Source organism: Anas platyrhynchos, chromosome Z (genome assembly GCF_047663525.1).
Source record: "Anas platyrhynchos isolate ZD024472 breed Pekin duck chromosome Z, IASCAAS_PekinDuck_T2T, whole genome shotgun sequence".
Classification (NCBI taxonomy): domain Eukaryota; kingdom Metazoa; phylum Chordata; class Aves; order Anseriformes; family Anatidae; genus Anas; species Anas platyrhynchos.
In genome coordinates, this window is record NC_092621.1 from 70284561 (window position 1) to 70308615 (window position 24055).

A 24055-nucleotide genomic window follows, 5' to 3' on the forward strand; every position below is an offset into this window, starting at 1 on the left:
GACTTCGGGGCTCCTCAACCTACGCACTCCGGTCACAAAATGCCAGCTGGGCCCAGAGGTAAGCACCAGTAAATCCTGTGCTGTTCTGAGCAGAGGTTACTTCTGCACCGTGCCCGAGTATAATTTGTGCTGCCACAGCCAACTGTTGTGGCTGGAAACAAGAGTTTGACCTGCTTGCACAGCCCAGTAACTCCATCTGCCCGTGCTGGCACCTGTGAACAGAATGGGTTTCTTTCCACACCACAGTTAGCTGTACACACATCACTACTTCTTAAATGAAGCCTCCTAAAACAGGAGATACCAGCTCCAGCCTCGAAAATAACTGTTCAGATTTTTATTTATTTATTGTCCCAGAACGTGCAGTTAATCTGTAGATCCGTTGCAGGACCTTAGGGCCACCACATTTATATGTTTTTGAGGGTACCAACTGTTGGGAGGGTGGCCAAATGCACAGAAATCCATTGCTGGCTCCAAAAAGTCCCTGAGTAGACATTGGGAAGCTTCCCTTCTCCCCCCCCTCGCTGGCCCTGATGGCATTGGGCTGGAAGGATCTGTGGCCTGAGCCACCATTACCTTCGTGTGCTGCAGCTGAAGCCCGTGACCGCAGAAGTGTTGGTGCAGAGCAAAGCCACTCAATCCACTCCTGTGTCCCAGCCTGCTGCCCGGGAGAGAGGCAAGCCCAGGAGGTTGTTCTGTGCTGGGTTAATGTTTATCCCAAGCTCGGGCTTCTTTTCAGGGGGAGGACGGAGCAGAGGGACAAGGCATTGCCCGTGAGGGAGCAACAACGCCCTGCTGCAGGAGCTGCCCTCAGCGCGCTGGGCTCTGTGCCCCCTTCCCTTCCCTTCCCTTCCCTTCCCTTCCCTTCCCTTCCCTTCCCTTCCCTTCCCTTCCCTTCCCTTCCCTTCCCTTCCCTTCCCTTCCCTTCCCTTCCCTTCCCTTCCCTTCCCTTCCCTTCCCTTCCCTTCCCATTTCCCACTGCTCTGGCCTCCCTTGCAGAACATCAGCTCACCCTGGCCTGGGGAAGTGTCAGGTGCCAGAAGACAAACCTCTTTCCCACAGCGGGGCCACAGTGGTGGAGCTGACGTAACTTAATCCCCTCAGAGGTAATTTCAGCCCTTTCCTGGAGTTCAGTCACAGGCTGTGGGCCACGCTTCGAGGCTCAGTCATGAAACCACCCCTGTACACTGCCCGCCCAGCCCCAGGAGCTCTGCAGAGAGGGAAGCAGTACAGCCGGCCACTTTTGGGGTGAGGGGTCCCCTGTCCCACCGCAGCCAGCGAGACAAAGTTCCCATTTCTCCTTGTTATTCACCAGCGGCTTCCTGCCAGCTGCGAAGGCTCACCTTGAGCTCCCCAAAAGTTCCCTGGTGAGTCAGTATCTGCTCAGGTGTTAGGCTTTAATTTAGTAACACAAACCTCCGTGTTGGTGCCTTCTGGTGCCAAGGTGGTAGGAAGCTTTGAGATAGTGGTAAGGTCCAAGGACGTTACAAGAGGACAACAAGTGCTGTCCGAGGGTGCTCTTTGCCACCAGCCACCTCTGTCAGTGGCCAGGCCCTTGCTGACAGCCTGCTGAGAAGTCCCAGGACAGAAGACGGAGAGCAAGGACACCGCTGTACAGTCCCTGCTGTGCAGGCACAGGCTGCAAAGGGGAGGGGGCTGCAAAACCCTTCCCTTTGTCAGCACCCAAACTAGCTCTGAGGAATCAGAGGAGGTAAAAGCATGAGAGCTCGTGGGTTTGGGTAAAGACAGCTCGACAGGTAAAGCAGAATCTGTGCGTGCAAGGAAAGCAAAGCGAGGAATCTGTTCACTGCTTCCCCTGGCAGGCAGGTGTCAGCCCCTCCCAGGAGAGCACGGCCCGTTCCCTTCCAGCCTAGACAATCCGGTGGTTCTGTAAGCAGCAGTGTGGCCAGCAGGGCTAGGGAGGTGATTGTCCCCCTGTACTCGGCTCTGGTGAGGCCGCACCTCGAGTACTGTGTTCAGTTTTGGGCCCCTCGCTACAAGAAGGACATGGAGGTGCTTGAGCGGGTCCAGAGAAGGGCGACGAAGCTGGGGAGGGACCTGGAGAACAAGTCCTACGAGGAGCGGCTGAGGGAGCTGGACTTGTTCAGCCTGGAGAAAAGGAGGCTCGGGGCGACCTTATTGCTCTCTACAGATACCTTAAAGGAGGCTGTAGGCAAGGTGGGGGTTGGCCTGTTCTCCCACGTGCCTGGTGACAGGATGAGGGGGAATGGGCTAAAGTTGTGCCAGGGGAGGTTTAGGTTGGATGTTAGGAAGAACTTCTTTACCAAAAGGGTTGTTAGACATTGGAACAGGCTGCCCAGGGAAGTGGTGGAGTCACCATCCCTGGAAGTCTTCAAAAGACGTTTAGATGTAGAGCTTAGGGATATGGTTTAGTGGGGACTGTTAGCGTTAGGTTAGAGGTTGGACCTGATGATCTTGAGGTCTCTTCCAACCTAGAAATTCTGTGATTCTGTGATGGCTCCTGACAGCTCCTGGGGCAGACAAACACCGCCAGCCCGTGCCCCCCCCCCCCCTCCTTTTACCCCAGTTTCCTTGTTAACCACGACACCCCACGGCACAGGACATCCCCGCGGCCCATTTGGGCCAGCCGCCCTGGCCGTGTCCCCTGCAGCCTCAGACACAGCAGGTCCTCGGCTGGCTGAAGCCCTGAGCTTCGACAGGGAGCGGTGGGGAAGCCGAGCACCCCAGGCACTGCTGTGAGGATGCTGCGGGGCTCCGGCTGCCCCCCCGTGCCCCTGCCCTGCCCTGCCCTGCCCGGTGCTTCCCCAGCACCCCCGGGGGAGCTGCCCCAGCCCTGGCTCCGCCGGGCACCCAGGGGTGCGGCGCGGGGGGCGGGCCGGGGCGGGACTGCTCGGCTCGGCACGGCTCGGCACGGCTCGGCACGGCTCCCATGTGCACAGCCTGCGGGCTGCCCGACCCCCGACCGACAGCGGCAAGGTAGGACACCCGGCTGGGGTGTGCTGGGGTGGGCTGTGGGGCCGGGACACGCGTGGGGAGGGCGCGCCGCGGCACCTGCAGCATCCCCCCGGCTCCCCCCGCCCCGGCACCCACACGGGGGGAACGGGGACACGGGTGTGGGGAGCATCGCGTGGGTTTGAGGGGGGGGTTTTGGGGAGGGTGCGGCCCCACCCAGCTTTGTGCGGAGCCGTGGCTTTGTGCTGGGGTCGGGGGGTTTGGGGTGGGAGCCCGCAGGGCAGGGTGACAGCCGGGCTGCCGGCGCTGGGGGCTGCCCCCTGCCGTGGGGAGGGTTTTGGTGGCGAGGCTGAACTGGAAGAGGGAGGAGGAGGAGGAGGCAGGCTAGGGTGTGCAGCGCCCTGCAAACAGGTCCCCCCCGCCGGGCAGCGCCTCGCCGAGCATCCCCCGCGGGGAACGGTGCCCTCCCGGCTGTGCCCGGCCCCCTGACAGCCCCCTGCAGCCCCCATAAAGGGGGCTCCCCGGGGCACCCAGCGCTGGGTGCTGTAGGGAAGGGGTTTCTGCAGAGGTCTCAGGCAGCCCTTGCGAGGGTGGGTTGGGTGTTGGCCGCCTTTTGCCTTCCCCAGGCAGGCTCCCCGGAGGGTTAACAAAGGATGGGATCATCCTGCATAGCCCTGTTGTTCCCTTTGTTCTGCCACCGGCTGTGCCCTCTTTGGAGAGCCCTGATCCCTTGCGGTTTGATCGGAGATAGGGAGTGACTCATGGAGACACGCAGGGTGTTCATGTTTTCGTGTCTGCCTTTCAGGAAACTAAAGCAAGGCTTCAGGAGGCGAGATAGAGGTGTGAGCTGATCGCCCCGGAGAGACAAGGCGAGAAGGAGGTGCTTCCTTCGGTGCCGAGGCTGTTTGCTGGCTTAGCATCATTGCAGACGAGCTGTTACTCCACCAGCGAGGGGTGTTTCACCTTCGTTCAACCCATCAGGCCACCGCAGCAATTCAAGCCCCATCATCTGCCTCCGCCCGGGGAAACTGGAGGCGCAGGTACCCACGGGCATTTGGTCACAGAGCCAGACAGCCCCGCCGCCTGCGCCAGGGCTCTGCCTCGGGCTCCTCCTGCCCTCCCCTCCCGGCAGGCAGAGCAGCCCCGTGTGCCTGTCCCTGTTGGTTTGCCCCCCTGCGAGCAGATTTATTGGGGGACATCGGACAGCATTGCGAACTTCTCTGCGCCTGTTAAATTTGTTAGTGGCTGGATAATGAGTGGAGGGGGTTGTCTGGCTCCGTGGTGGGTTTCTGGGGGCTTGCCTCCCTGTGAGTCTTGGCATGGGGGCTACTGCTGGATCATGGGGGCTGCACCGGGGCCACTGTCACTTCCCTGTGGGATTTCGGGGCTGCCTGGTGCCTGGGGCTGCAGGGGGGTGTAGGCAGAGACCTGAAGGCCTTGGGAAACGCCTGGAAGGGAAGGTGATGCTCAGCAGTGAGGCAAAGCTGCCTCACTAAGGTGGATTTCGTGCTGTGTGTTGCATTGTGTGCTCCTCTGGTGTTTTTGTGTCACCTGCCCAGCCTGGTGGGCCCTGCTTTCCCCAGCAGGGACTTTGTGAGGGGGGGACGACCCTCATGGGATGTGGCACGGTGACAGAAGTGTGCCTTGTACAAGAAACGGGGTGGAAGGAGACCATCCCAGCACGGCTGCCCCCGGCAGCCCAGGCCCGATGCTCCACTTGAGCACCTCAGGGCACAAGGCAGGGCTGCAGGCAGCCTGCTGTTCCTCTGCCATGCCACGGAGAGGCCGTGGCGAGGAGATTTCTCCTCTTTCTGGCTTCCCGCAGGTGCAGCGTGGCTGCAGAGAGCTGGCTGGGGCAGGCAATTAGGCTGGCGCGCCTTCTGCCCCTCCACGGATGAAACAATAAAGACCTCGAGATCATCCGGGAGGCTGCGAGGGCTGGGGGGGTGCTGACACACACTGGGCTACGCAGGCTCGCGAGCGGGAGCCAAACTGGCCTAGTATTTCCAGGGATTTCCCCTGTGCGGTATGACAGGCTTGCCAGCAGTTCTTCGTTTGGAAAATATGCCCTGCAGGGCTGTCTCTGGGTGATGCTGACGCTTGCTGTTCCCAAGGCGCTTTGAATAGGACTTTCTGACCCTCAGCCAGGCACAGCTCTTTCTAAAGGGCCAGGACGTGCCCGCAGCAGGAACACCTTGCAGCTCCCAGCCCTGTTCCCCCTCTCCCTCATGAACAGCTTTATTTCACACCGCACAGCCCAGAGCCGGGCCTCTCGGTCCATCCCTCTCCCCCTGCAGCATCCTTTGTGCCCTGGTTTGGTTTCTCTCAGGGCCAGAGGGTTGCCGTGCTCTTTGTCTCTGTGCCAGGAAGCACGGAAGCTCCCAGGTGCAAGGAGGTGTCCTTCTGCTCAGCGCCGTGTCTGCACTGCCTCCCTCCCCTTGGTGGGACAAAGTCACGGAGGGGGGATTATAAGGAAGGAGAAGCAGCAGAAACTCGCGGCGTCTGTGGTATTTTTATGGCAGACTTCGAGGCAAAGTCCAGGGAACCCGATTAGATAACTCCCAGGGAAGCAGGGGAGGCCGAACTCCGTCCTGCTCCTGCCGCAGGAGGCAGCACCAGGGGAGAGGCTCTCCCAGGAAGAGGAGGCGAGCCAAGGCTGCTGGGTCAGGATTACACCTGTGAAAGCGAATACGAGACCAGCCTCCTGGCTGACAGTTAGAAAAAAGAGCACAGGCAGGAGCCAAGTACAGGGCCTAGTACTGAGAGCAGAAATTAGGCAGTCCTGGCTCTACACACACCGTGGTTTTTACCCTCCATGCTCCATGTCATGGTGCAGAGGGCTGAAACCCTCCCTGGCAGGCTCGGAGAGCTTTGGATGCCATTGTGGCTTTTAGGTGAGCCAGGGGCAGTGTTGGTAGATGAGCACCTTTTTTTTTCTGACCTTGCCCTCGCTGTGGGTTGGCACACGGTTGATGCAGCAGGTGAATTTGGAGCATCTCCAGACATGGGACAGGTGTGGCAGATCTCCCCTGAAGCTGCCTGTCCTGCTCCAGCCACACCCGGGGCTAATGTGGCCATGGAGCATGTTTGCCCATCTGCCCAAAGCACCCTTGAACCGCTGCTTCCCGTGAGTCAAACCTGAAAAAAACACAAACCCTTAGGAAAGTGTAGCTGCCTTTGTGCCTGAGCTGCTGGCACGGCTGCTGCGCTCCTTTCTAAGGAACCTCGTATTGATGTTGTTGGAAACGCTGTCTGGTGACACGGAAGATGTCAGGAAGGACCGATATTCCCTGTCATCCTCTGGTTTCTTCCATTCTATCTGCCCCCTGAAAGGAGCCTGTGCTGGCAACAAAATTGCAGGGTAATAGGCACAGAAAACCCAGACGGCTCTTTAATTGCAGTAGACGGATAGAAGAAGTCAAAGATTGTCTTGCTAACGTCTACTTAAATGTAATTAGTTTGCATTATTTTCCTCTGCCATTTTCTCTAATTTAATTTGAATACCAAAATACATACACAGAGGAACACAAACAAAATCAGAATAGCATTGCTTCAAGTTCCTGTTCTCATAACATCTGGCTCCTCCTATGCATAGAAGCTTTTTTCCTTACAGTCAGGGAGGATCATAGCCTCTCACCTCACCCCTCCCACTCCGGTGGTGGTGGTGGCTCATGTTTCTCTTCGAATTTGCAGAGGTCTTGATGTCAGTAATTGATGCCTGAAGTCTTAATTGAAAAGATTGATTTTGCTAATGATAGCCTGGCATCTGACGTCTTCCACAGAAATCAATAGGAGTTTCAGTGCCTCACAGTTTTAGAAATCATGGCACTTGTTTAAAAGCTTAGCCGGGGTCTGAAGGGCTTGGCTTTATGGCCCCTCGCATCTATTTGAGACTTGTGCCACCTGCCATACATTAAGCCTTGTGCAATAGCTATGGGTCTGGTGCAGCCTGCCAAGCAAACAAATCCCCCAAATGAGCAATCCCAGCCCAACCCCCCACTGAGAGGGGTAAATCCTCAGGTGGAAAGTCAACACTTTCCTCTTCATTGGCATCCAGGTTGTGTTTTGGTGAGCTCTGGGTTTGTGTGGAGAGTAAAAGACCTCAGAAATCTCATGTATCTTTTTAGATAACAGATTCTTCAATCTGATTGACAAACCAGAACAAGATCCAGTAGCTGGAGGCAGAAGTTATTATTTGGAAAAAACGAGAGCTAGTTGTGTTTTCAGCAGCAGAGGTGGCGAATCACAGGGAGAGCTTTACAGGATGATAGATAGCTAGCAACTTGAACAAGGTGATTTTCTAAATAATGCCATCCAGCACAGACAGCAGCGTTCTCTGGAAGTAGGCGACATCCTGCAGAGGTCACACTCAGGCCAGAGTTATTAGCTGGACAGGAATGGCTACAAGGGTATTTTGCTTGCTTGTAGCACCTCCACCTTTTGAGATTTTCAGAACACACCTGGACATAGCCCTGAGCAAGGGGCTTAGAGCTGGGCTAGGGACCCTCAGAAGTCCCTAGCAGCCTAAATTTGTCTGTGGCTCTGTGAGGACAGTAAAATAAATAAATAAAAAAAATAAATAAAAAAAATGAAAATGCCATTAGGAAGCAAAGTTCCAAGGAGTTAAACCAGGAAAACCCATACTGGGTCCCTATCTCCCATGCATCTTTCTAAGTGTATTGCTGTGTGTTGAACTTGAGAGAGTGGCTGCAATCCCTAAATTTCTGCCACAGCACATGCATCTGCTTGTGGGTCTGTCCGCTGGATGGAGGCAAAAATATCAAAGGGTGTCTGTCCTTGGGAACATTGTGGTCATCCATTCTTTGAAATATTTCAAAGAATGTTTCAATAAACCTCTTCTTGCTGCTAGTTTGGGGAGTCTCTTAGTGCTGAGCACTTGCTTTTAGTGCCCAGCCCTTTGTGGGCTGTTAGTGGAAGAGGACTTCTTAAGCTTAATCAAGAGCAGGTCTTTTTGATGTGTAAAGAGGGAACTGAAGCAGCAATTTCTTTACCTTCTCTTTCTTCCCATTCTGAGAAGTCAGTGAAACTGAAGTCATTATCTTGTGCACAGTTTTGTCTATTTCTGAGGAGTTTTCATGTATCATACCTGTTCTTCCTTCCCTGAAATTATGACTTGCAACATGAACTCTTTTTTTTTGTAACTTCAAGACAGCTTGTGACTTATGTATTTAAATAGTATAGCAGTGTTTATACTCTTTTTCCTGCCTGTCTTGCAGTCAGGCTCAACTGTGAGGGTTTGGAAGTTGTGGTCTCTGCCTGCCTGTGCTGTGGGGCTCTGCTGTCACTGGCCACCGACAGCATGGGCAGATGATTGCATGGTGTCTTTTGGTATGTATGTCTGGAAATGTGCAAGCACCTTAAACTCCTGAAGAAAAACAAGTCTTCCAAAGGAATTTTGGAATTTCTTTCTAAATTTTGAGCTCTTCCTGAAATCCTGCCCCTTTCTTTACTGCCATATCTGCCTGTGTCATTGCCTGCTCTCCCACCTGTGCCTGGAGTTCCCTGGCATTGCAGGGCACCCTGCGTGTCCCACCTGCAGCCCTCAGGCCTGCTCAGGTACCTCTCTATGGGGCTGTTCCTGCTTGGTGTTGTCTCTCTCTGAGCAGACGTGGGGACTGGACTCTCTTCTGGCTTTGAGCAGCCTGCAGAAGTTTCCTGGAGCCTGAAGACTTTCTGTGGTGCTGAATAGCCTGAGAACACAGACACAGTTCCATGAGTGCATTTAAGTCGCCCAGGGAACACTGCATACCCTGTCAGGTGCAGCGTTGCCCAGTGTGTCCTACCCAGTGTTTTTCTTCTCACTCTTCTTTACACAGACAGTCTTTGTTTCTGCTGCCTAAGGAAGCAAAATGGAATGGAAATGACATTCCAAGCTGCCTGGTCTGCATTATATCAGAAGTTCAAATGCTGCTTTAATTCACAGCCAGACTTCAAGGGCTGTGCAACCTTTCCTTTCCTTTTTTTTTTTTTTTTTTTTCCTTTTTTTTTTTTTCCTGCTGGCACTTTGAAATGATCAAATGATCAAATACTGTCTGGATACACCTACTGTGCAGCTGTGTCATGAATGCCTCATGCAATGCTAGCTTTCTGCAAGCTCATTGAGGACGGAGTAGTGCAGGAGAAAAGGCAGCACTGGGACAGCTGTTTACCTTGGAAAAGGTATGCCTAAGGAGGGATATGAGATGTGGCCTTTGACATATGGTAGGATGATGGGATGGAGAGTTCAGATAGGGAGCAATTGTTCCTCTGTTTATCACTGCCCAGGAACTACAGGATACAGATAAACACTGGGACTCATTGACACAGGATGTTGAGGATGTGGTTCAAGAAAAGCCATTAGATGAATCTGCAGGCGGAAAATCCATTAGGGCTGGCTAAACAGACAGATAAGCCTTTGGCTCAAAAAATCCCTAAGGCACAGATGCCCAGAGCTGACTCAAAGGCAGAGAAAAGATTGTTGGTATGGATATCAGTTAAGCTGGAGAAATAGTCTGGTTTCGAAAGCAGCAGCAGTAGAGAGAGAGAGGGGAAGCCTGTAGGGTGGAGCTCAGCTGGAGTGTGGACATTGTGCTCGGGGTGCTCCTCAGCTGGGAGGGCTGGAGAAAGGTGGTGCAGGAGGACAGAGCTGGAAAATGGTTAGAACTGGTGCCAGGGGAGATGTTCAAAGAGCTGGGCACAGGCAGGAGTGAAGCACGTAGGAAATAAACTGCTATATGGGAAGAGAGGCTGGTCTTCACTGCTGATAGATGGGAGCTGTGGAGAGGGGACTGGTCACAGAGGAGAGCAGTGGCTGGGTGGTGATGCTGAAGGAAGTGATCAGAGGTGAAGTTACACCCAAAAACAACGTCAAAGAGAGCATTACCTGGAGGAGAGGAGGTCAAGAAAACAGTCACATCTGAAGATGGGCACGGCTGAAGGGCAAACAAAGAGGTGTGTGTGGAAAAGCGTGCAGTGACTGAGCTCCCCTAGGTCATCTCCGTGTTAACTACAGCCACGTGTACAGTGCAAGAGAAGTAGACCTGTGGCATGAAACAGGTGGTTCCAGGACTTCATACCCATAGGAACTTTGAAAGCTTTAATTTTAACAGTTTACCCCATCAACAGATGGAGTTGTGATCCTGGAACACCCTTAGTTTCATCCAGAGTGCATCTTCTCTGCATGCTGCAAGACTGCTTTGCAATGCAAGCTGGAGCGTGGTAAATGGCAGTGATGAGGAGATTTGCTTCAAATGTGTGCTCTCGGTCTGAACCAAATGCTGCTCCTGCACCTGCTCTGATGGATCAGGCTCAGAGTAATGCCCCTGATTTCCCAGGCACTGTGCATTTGCCAAGCCCAGTGGGTGAGTGAATGGGCACAGCATCTCATTTCTCTGGCAGGGAAAACATAGGTAGCCCTCATACTTAGCCAGCATAAATCAAAGCTGGAGTAAGAGCTGAAAAGAGCTAAAATGGACTGGCTACTTCTGCTCCCGATGGTGAATTGATTTTCAGACTTGAGATGTGGCAGAAGAGAGCCTTTGCGTCTGTTACACCCGCCTTTGCCACGCACTCTTGCTGGCTTGCCATGCCTCAGATAAATGGGTCCTACTGTTAGGGAGCTCAAAAGTGGGTGAGGAATTTTCCAGAGAACAGAGAGATGTCAATTTTGATTTAATCAGTCAAAGAGAAAAGCCTCAACTGAATGATATATGTTTATATATATATATATACACATAAAAAAATATACCCTATATATAAAATGTATATGATTTATTTTATGGCTATATACATATATAAATATATAAAATATATAAATAATTATATAAAATAAATATATATAAACATATATATTATATTTCAATCTATTCAGACAACAAAGAGAGAAGCCTCAACTGGAATAATAAATCAATTCCACAGGTACTATGTGTGTGTGGGAGAGCTCCCCCCACTTCTTTTTTCTTTGGCACCCTGAATGTTTTTCTATGCAGATGATGCTGTAAGGAAGGGGAAGAACTCTGCACCTCTGGGCTTCAGAGAAGACCTCTGATGCTGCTGGCTGCCTTTCAAAGAACAAGATCCTGCTGTCATCGTTCCCAGAGGGGCAGGGAATGTTTCCCTTTGCTGCTGGCTTATGACTTGGAAATCTATGGCAGGTTTTATTTTTTTCTATTCCACTAGGTACCTGTGTTTGTTGCTGCCAAAAACTGATTTACCAATAGTAGAATATAGTAGTATACAACTCCTGGAAGAGTTACAGAGCCAAACTGTTCTTGGCAGTGACCGTGTAACAAGAAGAAAAGGATGCTGGCTGCAGCTGGAGGGAAGTAGGTCAGACATTTGAGAAGGCTTATTTCTCAGGATGATGGTGCAGGCTTGGGACCAGGCAGGTGGGACCCTTTGTCCTTGGATGATTTCACATCTGCCCTAATTTAGGGCTGTAGGCAGGTTTGCTGTGAGGCTGGATTGGGGACTCCCAGAGGGCAGGCCCTGTAGGCTGTCCCCTTGCCTCTCAGCTTGTGCTTTCCTTGTGTGCCACGCTGCAGTAACTCTCCTGAGCCCTCCTGCCTTCCAGTAAGGGCTGCGTTTTCAGACATTCATCTGAAGTGTGTAGCCTCCGAGCCCCCCCAGAACTCAGGAGAAACATCTGCACTTGCATTTCCCCTGCCTCACCATCCCGCTGGCCGCTTCATGCTTCCTCATCCATCCCGGCCCTAGTGGCACCCACAGCTCTTTGGCTAGGCAGAAAAGATTTGGGAAGGTCTGTAACCTCTGGGACTCCTTTAGGCACTAACCAAGGCCTTGGGATTCCCTGAAGGTGGCCAAATCCCCCAAACCAGTGATAGCTTTGCTGCTCAGACAAGGTGGCAGGCTCCTGACACCCGGCTGTGGCTTTTCAATGGGGAACTGAGCTGTGGCTCCTGAAGCTCAGAGGCCGTCCTGGCCTTGGACAACAGGAAGCTTCTTCCTGTGAAACAGAAGAGCAAGGGCACAGTGTTCGGGTTTCAGGAGAAACTGCTGAGCTTGCAGAAGGTCAGGTGATGAGTTTTTCAAGGCTGCCTTTCTGCCAAGAAATGTGGCAATGTCTCTTAAAGTTCGTGCGTTTCATCACTTCCTCTTTACGCTGAGTTTTTCTTTTTGGTGGGGGTGAGGGGACTTGGAGTTTTTATTGCTCTTCGAAACGGGGTTGTTGTATTTGCTTTTCTTTCGTAACAGAGCAGGTTCTTGCCAGGGTAGAAAAGCTCTGTGAGGTGGAATTTGCCCTCTCATTGAATTCAGCAGCACATTAGTACTCACAAGGAAGTTGATAAGCAATAATATTTTCTTTGCTGCCCAGGTAACCAGCAAAGTGAAAGAGGGTATTGTCTCTGGAGAATGCAGGCAAGTTGGCTTTATCTTTCTGGTGGAGTACACAGGCTATCTTGGTGGATGGAGCTGAACCAGGGGAAGGAGGGGCTCCCTCTCCCAAGAGGCCGGGCTGGCCCCCTCCTCTGCCTCGCTCAGCTCACCTCCTGCCCTTCCTGGGAGCTCCGATAAGCGCAATGAAAAGGAGCTGAGTTTCAGGGTCACTGTGGTTCTTAGGGAACATGTTCGCCGGCCCGATTTGTCTCCTCAGTGCCTCATCTTTCCTGTCAGAGTTTTCAGGGTAGGGGCACCATGTGCAGCAAACATGGGACATCTGGTGAAGGGGGAGGTCGATCAACGGAGCAAAAGTGTCCTCTTGCTCTTCAGAGGGTGGGCCCTGCTCTTCGGCATGGTTTCTGACTGACATTGGCTTACAAACATCCGTGAAACAACTTCTCCCGTGGCCTGGGGGAATTCATGTGCAGTTCCCCGTGCCTGGGTGCGAGGAGCGAGCTGCTGGGGCGTGGAGCTCCAGGCACTGCTGGCAGCAGGGTGGCAGCGACGGGGCCACCGGGTGAATCATATTATTGCTCAGGCTAGAAGAGATGCTTGTCTGTAGTCATTTCTGGGAAGTCCAGGACCTGTCAACAGTCCCTCTGTGGCAATTCCCAGCCCTGTGGCCTCCTGTGCAAGCTGCAGGCCGCATGGCCTGCCCTGTGCCTCTCTGTGTCCTTGAGGTGAACACAGCCCCTCATGGACCTGGGCGAAGACAAATGTCGACTTCTGCACCTGGTTTGCAGCAGCTCCCTGAAGCAGTGGGGGCTGTTCTTCATGATACGGCTTCTCTTTACAACGTGCTGGGGCATCCTACCCAAAACAGCCTGAGCTTTCTTGTGGCAGCCTCCTGCTGGCTGCCTGAGGCTGTGGTTGCCCCGGCAGTTCTCCTTTTTTTTTTTTGATTTTCTTCTTCCTCCTGGCCTCTGCTGCTAGCTGTGCTGGGATGACCCAGTTAAAAATAACCTGGCTGAGCTATTTCTGTGAGGCACATGTGCTCCCTTGCCCATCTCCCTGCTCTGCCAGCCTGATGGATGAGCACAGCCACAGAGTAATACCAGGTGGTGGGGATGTGGAAGTGCTGTGCCACCTTCGGGGAGCTCTTATCCTCGACCTTGCTGCGCATTTCTGGCTGCCTTGGGGAGTCCATTGGGGTTTCCACCGTGACTGCATATAAATGCAGCTGAAAGCTCACCCAGGAAGGCTGTGCTTGGGATTTTGCTGTCTCTACAGTGCATTATAGAGAATGGGTTTGTTTCACTCTTGGCAGCTCTAGCCCATCCCTGGCCATATGTGCTTAAAATTATTTTGAAGCCTGCAGTACTTGCTGTACCTCCTACCACGAATAAAATTTGCTCGGTGTGTATTTTGCTGAGTCTGAGGCTTTGGTTATGTCCCTGGCCCTTGGCAGGCTGCCTGGGGCCCCTCGCTGGAAAGATGCTCCGAGGTGAGGTGGTACCAGCCCTGACTGTGTGTGCAGGGCTGCAGTGTGCTGCTGCTCTCCTCCTGTTCAGTATGAGCCAAGCCTCTGTGAAATGTTTTCCTTCCCTGGTTCAAATGGATATTTTAGCTGGGGAGAGGGGCAAGGAAAATTGTTGGAACCCCCTTCTGCTTGTGGTCCATGCAGATGATGCCTCCTCCCAGGGACACGTGTGAGAGCTGGTGTCCAGCCCTGGCCAGCAGGCACCAGAAGCACGGGGCAGGAGGGCCGTGCTCAGCTGGAGGAGGGCTCAGGCCTCACTGTTTTGTGAATGAGGAAACAGCTCACTTCCTTCTTGAGTAACTTCTTCACCCTCCACTTCATGGCCTCTGTGTTTGTGCAATGTTTATACTACAGGCAGAAGTGTTTTTTTCAGACCCAGGTTTCCAGGGCACTATACTTAAGTATTTTTTTGCCACACGGCAGAGCTGCTAATATTTTTGCAGGGTTATTTGGAGCTGGATTTTCCAAAGAAAGATCTCCATCTCTGGCGTACAGTTTCCTCTGGGATCTTGCTAGCTGTTGTCCCTTTGTCCCACCACCACCACCTCCACAGACCCTAACCCACCCACACCAGCATTAAGTCCTCCCCTTAGCCTGCAGGCTGGAGGTGACAGAAGCAGGTCGCATGGCTCCTGGTGTGCTCCCACAGAAGACCGATGCTCAAGCTGGTGCTAGGGATGGACACGTACAAAGCACTGCTTTCTGTAGCCTGCTTTCCCTCTGACAATCCAGGGGTTTGCACAGATGGCTGAGGGGTGCTTTGGAGATGTTTTTTTTTGCCTGCGTCCCCAGTGTCAGGGAAGGGTATTTTGATCCTGGGGCTGCTTTACAGTGTCAGGAGAGGCATGATGTGCATGCACTGTGCGGCTGGCAGGGATGGAGAAGGAGCTCGGGCAGGCTGCAGCCAGTGAGCTGCTGCATTTTGAGGCAGTGGGGAGCATGGGTGGTTCTCCAAAAGTGCACCGAACCCTTAATCTGAGCCCTCTAACAGTGGGTGTGGATCCTGTAGGAACAAAAGGCAAAGAAGGGCAAGGCAATTGATAAAATCAGGGCCCCTCAGGATGGCTGATTTAGCGGCTGGTTCCCAGCTGGCTGGTTTAAAAGGCTTCCAGCTAGTGTGGCAGATAGGGTTGTTTTTCCTAGAGTATGCCTCTGAGCAGCTGTAAAAGGGTCCTGCTGCCTGACAGAAAGGCGTGCTGAAAGCTTTTTATTTGCTGCTGTGGATGGATTGGAGTACAGATGCTCTGGAGGATGTCCTGCATTATTCATGTGGTAGATACCTTTGCTAAAAGCTAATGCACAGCCCGGAGGCTGTGGGAAGTGGTACAGTCCTTTGTGTGGTTTTGTTGATTCACTGGAGAGCCTGGACTACTCTTGAATATTTTTTATTTTTTTTTCCTGAATACCGAGATTGATAAAGCAAATCGAGGAATGTGAGATCACTTAGCTAATGGCTCTTCTCCTCCTTTCTTGTATACAAACAATTGCCATCCAATATAGCTTTTTTTTTTTTTTTTTTTTTTAATGCATTATTCATACAAAACTGCCTGCCAGACTGGTCCTGTTTGTGAGACTTCACCCGTAACTTGGTTTTCTTGTGGCACAGAACTTAAACTGCTTCCCCGAAGGGGCTCAAGTGTCTGAGGTGAGGTCTGCATGCCAAGACACGCTTTGAAAACCGAGCACTGCAGTGACGGAGCCCCACGCGGCGCTCTCTGCCAATGCAGATGCATGAGTTTCATCTGTGAAGGCTCCTGCTGGTGGGCCTGGATGCTGGGACACCCACCTCCAGCCACGGGACACAGCGTCTGCATTTCTATGCTGGGGTGGAGGGACCTCAGGCAGGCCATGGTCCTCCTTGTTGTAGGAAAAGGCACATCTGTGGCCATGAACCAGGAGGCGAGGGCCTTTCTGTCTGTGCCACGTGCTGCTCTCAGAGCAATAAATCCACAGCCCCTCAGCTTGCGGCTGTGTCCGAAGTGACACATACAGCTGGCATTTAAAGCTTTGGGGCTGCTGCGTCACCATGTTGTTGTCTGGTCGACTTTGGAACCAAAGCCATTTCTTCCCGATACTTTCTCCGTGATAGCGCTCTGACTCAGCGGAGGTGGAATTTGGACGGCGAGGTGCGCCGGGGTGTGTGACCTGCCTGCCCAGCTGGGAGGGGGGCCCAGCGTCAGCTCCACGGCTTGCAGAGCCCTGGTGCAGCAGGGCTGAGATGTGCTGGGCCAGGAGCAGGAGGGCCCGTGCCTACCGAACACCCGATTCGGGAGATGTGGGCAGCACGAGCTCTGGGTTTGTCTCGGAGCAGTGGTTTGACACGAGCCTTGATAAAACACCTGCAAAGGCAGGAGGCTCTTTCATGTGTGTGTCTCTTACAAATTGTAGATAGCGCTGGCATTTTCGGTTTGCCTGCAGGGTTGCCTTTCTGAGGGGTGTACTCATCGTACCTTTTAAAACTGGGAGGCTGGAAGCCTGTGGGCGGGCTTTTAGCAAAAAAAAAAATAAAAAAAAAATGCAAGCTCTGAAAGGTAAACCTGAGCGCCTCGAATCAGTCAGGTTAGCAAAAAACATTGCTCGGGTGAGGGTGGGAGACTGGAAGCCAGCCAGTAACGTGCCTGCAGTAAGTCCACGTACAGGGGCAAGCGAGCTGCCTAGCGCAGACCAGCAGGACCATACGGCTTGGCTGCTGTGTGCAGATGGCCGGGCACCGACTGCATGGTCAGCTGCAGGGAAATAACCAGCAGACACGCTGGACCTAAGCAGTGGATGATAAATTACTTTCTAAAGCAATCAAATTGGCAGAAATGCTGAAGTTTTCCATGCTTGAACAGAGTCCCCTCTAGTAGCTATTCCCACCCTTCCATTCCTGTGCAGGAAGAGAGAATTTATGTTTTGAAATTAAAGGGGGGAAAAAAATTTGATTGATGGTGAATAGTGTTATCTGTTGAGATGCAAAATGTGATCTGCGATAGCTCTCTGGGTTTCTAGAGCTTTCCATGCACTGCAGGGCCCTGTTACTTGTCCTGCTATTACCACTGGGCTTTCCAGGCCTGTCCATGTGGGAATACTGTTTCAGCAGAGGCTAAAGCATGTCCTCAAACTAATACAACCACACTGGTGTTGGTGGTCAGGTTAGGCTCCATCCTGGCATGCAGAAATAATCCAGGCGGGGTCCAAGTACGTCTGCACTTGTTGGTGTGCTGAGCAAAACCCAGCGCAGACAGCGGTGTAATGCAGCCTGTCCTCTGCATCGCTGCAGCCTCGACTTTCCGCAGGAGGAGCAGCTCGGTGCTGTGTGGCCTGAGAGGATGTGTCACGACAGGAGGCTCGCTGGTTTGTAATCAGGACGCCTGGGTGTTGCTCCAGATCCCCAAGTCACAGACAAGACAGGAGCTCTCCTCCTGCTGCAGATGAGATTTTACATGAACGATCTGCTGTTTTGAAACTGCTGGTGACACAGCCAGGAGGACAGTGAGTAGCAGGACGTGGCATTTATCTTGACTTCAGACAAACGCTCAGTGCTGCCCCACTGGGAGCACGCACTGGATGCACCTGTCTGCAGTAAGGTGCAGGTACACCTGGCGAGGGAACCATCCAGGAAGCTTTATGTGACCACACAATTATCAAAACATGAGAAATTATTGAGAAAAGTTTTGCAGGGTTCTCCCTGACATCTGAGGCTGTTTGGTATTTTAGCTATCAATTAGGATGAAGGAAAAAATAATAAACAGGAACCAGGAGGAGCAGGAAGCTTGCAGAAGGCAGGGTTCTGGCTTGAAATTGCCTTGATGAGCTGCAGGCATGGCACAGGAAAAACAGGATGCAGTTCAGCAGTGACAGGCCCTGGTCTTTGGGTGACACAGAACAGGCAGACCTGGAGCAGTCCTGCAGAAAAGCATCCAGGGGCTGCAATTCGCCCCACAACCCAGCAGCACACTGCAGCAATAAACCTATAAATAAGAACAGGAAAGGATCTGATAAATTATAAGGGATGCACCTGTTTGTCCATGCTTGTGAAGCAGAAATATGCCAGTTCCAGGTGCTGAAGAAGACTGAAAAGCTGTGCATCAGCTGCGTAGGAAAGCTTGCTGAATGGAGAAGGGAGCAGCCTTCTTCCTGTGATCTGGCTGAATAGGATAAGAAGGAGGGGATGTGATTGCACGAAAGGAGATTTAGTTTTGAAAGCAGGGAAAAGCTCTGTAAGGGTACGGGCAACTGAGAACTGGGTGAGACTTGTAGGAAGCTGGTGCCCTGTCTGTCACTGGAGGATTTTAGACGAAGATCTTTGGGTAAGCATGTAAAGAAATGAATGAGAGGAATAGGGAAAAGATGGACTCCCAAGACCCGTGAAGATCTGCCTCTCTTGCATGAATTTATCCTTCCTGGGAGACACGTAGGCGTGTAAAGAGGGTGGTGAGAGTCTATTTAGATCTCAAGCCTGCAGCACTCAAAAAGTAGAAATTTCCCACTTTTCTCAAATCGCATCCATTTAAGGAACTTCTTGCTAACCTCACGCTTCTGTGAGGAGCTGTGCTGAGTACTGGAAAACCGAGCACGCCGTACCAGGGGGATTCTGGTGTGTGAGACCTGGCTAGGATCTACACAACTTGCGCTGGCTCTCCCTCTATCTGACTTCTTCCTGCGTGTCTGCCAGCTTTGTTCCACTTTTTATTCATTTGCCCTTGTTTTCCTCCTCCCAGCCTTTCCAGAGAACCTTCTAACACTGCTTTCCTGCTCACCTCATAAAGTTGGATTTAAGGGAGAGGCAGCACACTGCCACTCGGCTATTTTTGCTGCTTGCAGTCAGCTGGTGAAGCTTTGCAGCTCGTTTTCCTTCCCCCCGAGGGTGGCCTGCCTGATGAGTCCCTTTCGGGCAGCGTTCTGCGACGGGAGCTTCTCCCATCTTCACGGTGAGCACACAGAGAAAATTCTGGTCTGTTTTCACTGTGCTTCCTCAGGACGCTCTCCCTAGAGGTCCCCGGGCAGGTCTCAAAGCGTCATGGTATGGCTGAGGGTGGCGGCACCTCAGGAGACCGCCTGGTTCAAACCAGGACCACCTACAGCAGGTTGCTCAGGACATGGTCTGAGTTTTGAGGCTGGGATGCAGACTCCACGGCCTCTCCTGGCAACCTGTTTGACTGTTTGACAGCCCTCGCAGTCAAAAATTTTCTCCTGCTGTCTGACCGCCTGAAGTCAGGCTGAAGGGCCCGTGACCCCCTGGATCCTTTTTGCCCTTTCTGAAGATGAGTGACATTTGTTCTCTTGCAGCCCTCAGGGCCATTCTGGGATAGCCACGACCTTCTGAGAAAAACAGTGCTGGTCTCGATCAACGTGGGCCAGTTCCCTCAGTTCCTGCGGGTGCGTCCCTTCAGGCCCTTGTGCATGTCCACTCTGTTCAATTGTTCCTCAACCTGATCCTTCTCCATCGAGGATAAGTCTTCCTTGCTCCTGACATACTCCTCAGTCCCAGAGGCCTTGGGCTCGCTGGGCTTTTGCTGTTGACATACCTGTAGACATTTTCCTTTTTGCCCTCACCAAATTCAGCTCTGGGTGGGCTTTTGGCTTTCATGAGCCCAGCCCTGCATGTCTGGACATTGTCTCTCTGTTCCTCCCAGGTTGCTTGTTCCTGCTTCCACTTTCTGTGTGTATCCTTTTTTTTTTTTTGGCTGATATTGTGTTTTTTTTTTTTTTTGAGGATTTTCTTGTTCATGCATGCAGGTCTTTGCTTCTTCTCCTGCGTTTTGCTTCATTCGGGGACAGACTGTTCTTGAATCTGGAGGAGGTGATCCCTGAAAGTCCTGCTTGAGTTGTGCTTGAGAAAGAATTCAGTAGTTTTTTTTAGACATTATTCCTTATATACTGAAACGTATTTTTGTATTATCCTTTATATTTTATTGACTTGACTACAATTTCAAACTCCCTTGTTACCAGTGCAGTGTTTTTGAATATTTCCATGCAACCTGCACAAACTTTACTGTTTTATCTGCCTTGTTTACCACTCCTTTGCAAAAACTCATCGCTTGTGCTTGGATCTACTTTCTGAGCGAAAACAGAGTCGCAGTGAATGGTTGGGTTCTCTGTCTTTCCCTGGGCGAAATAAAAGGTTTGCATTTTCTCTAAGGGGGGGAGCCGAAGTGCTGGAGATCTGCCATGGCACCTGCATCCACGTGTGTGCGGAGACCTTCACCATGGGGAAGCAAGAGCAGCTGGTGGGGTGTGAGCAGGATGGTCACAAATCGATGGGGCAAAGCATTGCCTCGGCAAAGCCTCCGCCTGGTTTTACACTTCCCTGGCATTTTGAGGGGTCTCCTCCAGTTTCCTTGCAGTCTGCAGAGCAGGGACAGCCTCTCCATCTGCCTGGCGGCCCGCGGGACGTGGTGTTTACGAGCACACCTCTATCATTAGTGACCCTTTCATTAAGCAGCTTCCAAGCACAACCCAGGAGGCTGTCCCCAGGCTGCTGGCGAGGCGTCCTGTCCCTCGGGGCTGGAGGTGGGTGGCTCTGGCAGTGCACCCTGCTCTGCCTGTTCTCGGGCTGTGCTGCAGGAGGCCGCAGCCACCCTTGTCTGTCCCTGGGGACAGCCTTGCTGCGAGCAGGGGGGCTGCTCGATGGTGTTTTGTCCCCTGCTTCTTACAGAAGGGGGGCAGGAGGCAGGGGAGGGGGCGAGGTGTGAGGAGCTGGCTGCTCTGGTGAAATCTCCTGAGAGCAATGTTTGTGCTGGGCAGGACAAAGGATGCAGGACCAGCTCTTGCTCCGAGGGGCTGTCTGCTCATGCCTGAACCTGATCTGTGCTTGCGTGAAGGATTCTGCCCCGTCTTCCAAAACCCTCCGGGAAACAGCATGTGCTTTTGGCAGAGAACTGTGCCTCAGCTTAACAAGAGGGACACGTTCGTACACTGCGGCTCCTACCAGAGCCGTTTCCATTGTCCTGAGAGCTGGTGGCAAGCAAGGACGTGAGGGATGGGAAACTGAAACCCAGCGCTATTTGCATGCGGCTAGAAACTGGCACCCCAGACTAGAGTGAGCAGCCACCTTTCTCGCTGACTGCCTGGTCTGTGATCGCTCTGCTCCCACCAGAGCTGCAGCCGACAGCCTTTTCTCTGCTGAAGGCCAGAATACGGGGTGAGAAGTGCATGCGGAGCAGTGTGAGGCTGGAAGTTTTGAAGCTGTCGAGAGGCGAGAAGTTCCTCCAGCGTCTGTCACTCCCAATGCTCCTGCTCTCCTGCAGGGGCCGGGTGTATTGAAGCCCCTGCTCTGCTCTGCCAGCACTCGGCAGGGATCTTTGCCCTGTGGGAGAAGCACTGATAGCATTACTCAGAGCAAACATAATGATCCGATGCTTTGCCTTTGCAGAAACTGTCCCAGTTCAGCGGGCTGGGGCGGGGACGTGGTCAGCTCGTTCGGTCAGACCGAGCATCTCCTCGAAGTGTGCTTCGGCGTGAGTCTTGCTGGTGGCCGGGGAGCCAAAACCTGCGTGAAGACTGCACAAACCTGGTTTGAGAGCGGGTAGCAGGCATCTTTCGGCTCCATCATAAGCCTGCTGTGGGGCTGGGGCAGAGCTGGGTGCTGTTGTGGAGCTCTTTGCAGCCTGCTCTGCGCAGAGCCAGGCCATGAAATTTACAGCGCCTGTAGCCTGTAGCTCAGGCAGAAACCCAGCAATATTTCATGATACATTAATTGCTTTAGTTAAGGGCACATATTTAACTGCTGCCCTTCTGCAGTCCCTGGAGTACTCAGAATGGCCGTGTCCCTCCCGCTGCCTGTGGCCAGCTGGGTGTGCAGCGGTGAAGCTGACTTCAGGCACATCCTGATCTTGTCATCCAAGCGCTAAAGGATTGCCATTAGCTAATTGCCCTTGGCAGAGGCAAGGCTGTTGAAGGGCGCTTTTTTGGGTCTCCCAGACTGACTCCTCTTGTCTTTTGGCAGCAGTTAGGTTACTCATTTTTTGGATGAGGAGGGGTGGATTTTGAAAGGATCAGCTGTGGGGAAGAAACGGACGGGAAAGGGAGGGGAGAGGATTTGGCAGGAGAGGATGAAGGTAAATGGAATGAAACTGAGCTGAAGGCTGTAGGAGGGAAAACAAGGACCCAGGCAGATTTGGGGAAGGTCAGTGTTTTTTGCTCTGTTTGTTTTCTAATTCCTGGAAATGTACAGATTTTACTTTATGGATGAGAAGTGTGTGTGTGTTTTCTCTGGAGCCTTTTAGTCAAAACACCTCGTGCCAGCTTCAGTCTGCTTATTTGCATGCAGTCGGAAGTTTGATTCTCTGGAGGCACTCTCCTTGGATACTCGTGAACTGTGCTCTCAGGAGGCTAGCAAGGCTGCCCAAAGTGTTTTTTTTTTTAACCATAGAAACATTCCCTAGAAATGATGAGGTTGAAAGGGAAAAGACATTGCCTGTGCAATACAAGTTAAGCATTCCAAAGGAGAAGATGAAAAGGGAAATGAAAAGTTTCCATGGTGCTGCAAACTGAAATATTCATAGTAGCTTTCCAAGGCCCCCTTATCAGCATTTGTACTTCCTAATTTCTCCCCATGTTATCTCTTTTTGAGCCTCTGTGCAAGAGAAGGAATGAAAGTTTTTTTTTTTTTTTTTTTTTAATGGTCTTTCTGCTGTTCAAATTATTGCTAACTTTCAAGAGATTAGGACCTTTCAAAAAATCATGCAGAACTGTAAATTCTCATCCAATTTATCAGGCTGGATTGCCTGGACGTACGATGCTTTTCAGAGAGGATGCCGAGGTAAAGGTAGAGCTTGGAAACCTGCCAAGGAACAAAAGGAAACCGCACTTAAAAGTGTTTTGGAAGGTTGTCACATCCTACGCTCTCCCCAGGGGTGCCGTGGGGTGAGGTCCCCAGGGGTCTGGCAGGATTTCAGCTGGTGCCTCCTGGTGCCAGGGCAGCTTTCACGCCAGAGAGCAACACAGACCGTGCAGAGCGCAGGTCTGAAGGGAAGGGGGGCTTGCTGAGGTGCAGCTGGGGAGTGTGGAGGAAACACAGCCATTAATTCACGTACCTCAGGCACCACTGGTGTGCATCTGTACCCTGCAGATCAACAAAACAGCTATTTGACAAGGGGGGTGCGCTGTCCACCTTTTGCAGAGCAGCCTGGAAGGCTGTCAGCCCGGGGGCGAGGTGTGCTGAGGAGTGTGAGCATCTCCGAGAAGGGGCTGGTGCATGTAGAAGTGGGCATTTTGGGGCCGGAGGGAGGAAGAGCTCAAAAAGCCAGTGAGGTTTTGATGGTGGTAATAAAACAAAGTCTGTGTGCCTTCTCATGGCAACCACACAGCGCTCTGAGCCCGGGCAGGCAGACCTGAGATAACATCTGGTTATCAGCAGCAACACCCTTTTCCCAGACGTGTGTCTCACCCCGTTCAGGAAAAGCCTTTTTTGTGCCTGGAGGCCCTGGAAAGCACCCGCAGGGCCCAGAGGGAGTTCCTGTGCCAAACTGCTCCGAAACATTAAACATTTTCTGTGCCTGGGGGCTTCAAGGCTTTTTGGGGCAGCTTGGAGCCAAACTGCCCCGAAAAGCTTCTCTCGGCCATTTGTCTCTCAGCCAGTGGGACCTCAGAGGCGGTCTCCAGCCTAGTGAACTTGAAAGATTTGGGGTGAAAAATCCCTGAAGGAACTCCAGGTGGTCCAAGCAAAAGGAGAAGTCTCTTGTGCCCTCTGGACTTGCTCATCTCATGTGAGTTCTCTGTGTGCCGTTCTGTGCCACTTTGCTGCAGCGCCTCTGTTTCTTCTCTTCCTTTTTCACGATGCTTTGTGATCTCTGCTTCTGAAGGTCTGATTGTCTCAGACCCGCTTCTCTCACCACCACCTCCAGCTCCATACCTGGATGGTGTTTTCCCTCTACACGTCCATTTTGCAGTCCTTCCCGCGCAGCTGTCAAGGTTAACCTCAAGGAAATGGGGCTTGTTTTCCTGAGGGCGGCAGAGAACCGTCTCAGGCTCAAATCCTACATCAAACAAACAAGCTCACGTTAAACTTCTGGCTTTTGCAGGTCCTCATGTGGAGGTGAAGTCCTGCAATTGTAAGAAATGCAGGCGCTGGGGGGTGCCCTGCTGAGGGGTGGTGCAGGTGCTGGTGGTGCAGGTCAGCTCTGCCACTCTCCGGACGTTGGAGGCTTGCTGCACATGCGAGGGCAGCATTACTTGGTTGCTCTGCCTCCTGTCCAAATCAGGGCCAGCTGTGGCTCTGTGGTCTTTGCTCAATTTCAGCCAGCTTTGCCTGGGAAACGC

General features: G+C 52.5%; 1 protein-coding gene across 2 annotated transcripts in view; it reads left to right on the forward strand.

The window, feature by feature from the left end:
- The first annotated feature begins 2799 nt into the window (after positions 1-2799).
- CORO2A (coronin 2A) overlaps positions 2800-24055 on the forward strand; it is a 45138-nt gene continuing 23882 nt past the window's right edge. The window contains exons 1-2 of one of the 2 annotated variants that reach the window (XM_038170462.2): positions 2800-2955; positions 3737-3971. The gene's annotated coding sequence lies outside the window, so the exon portion shown is untranslated. Of the gene's footprint in view, positions 2956-3736; positions 3972-23231; positions 23503-24055 lie in introns of those variants that run through there. The other variant, XM_038170463.2, reaches the window with a different exon arrangement.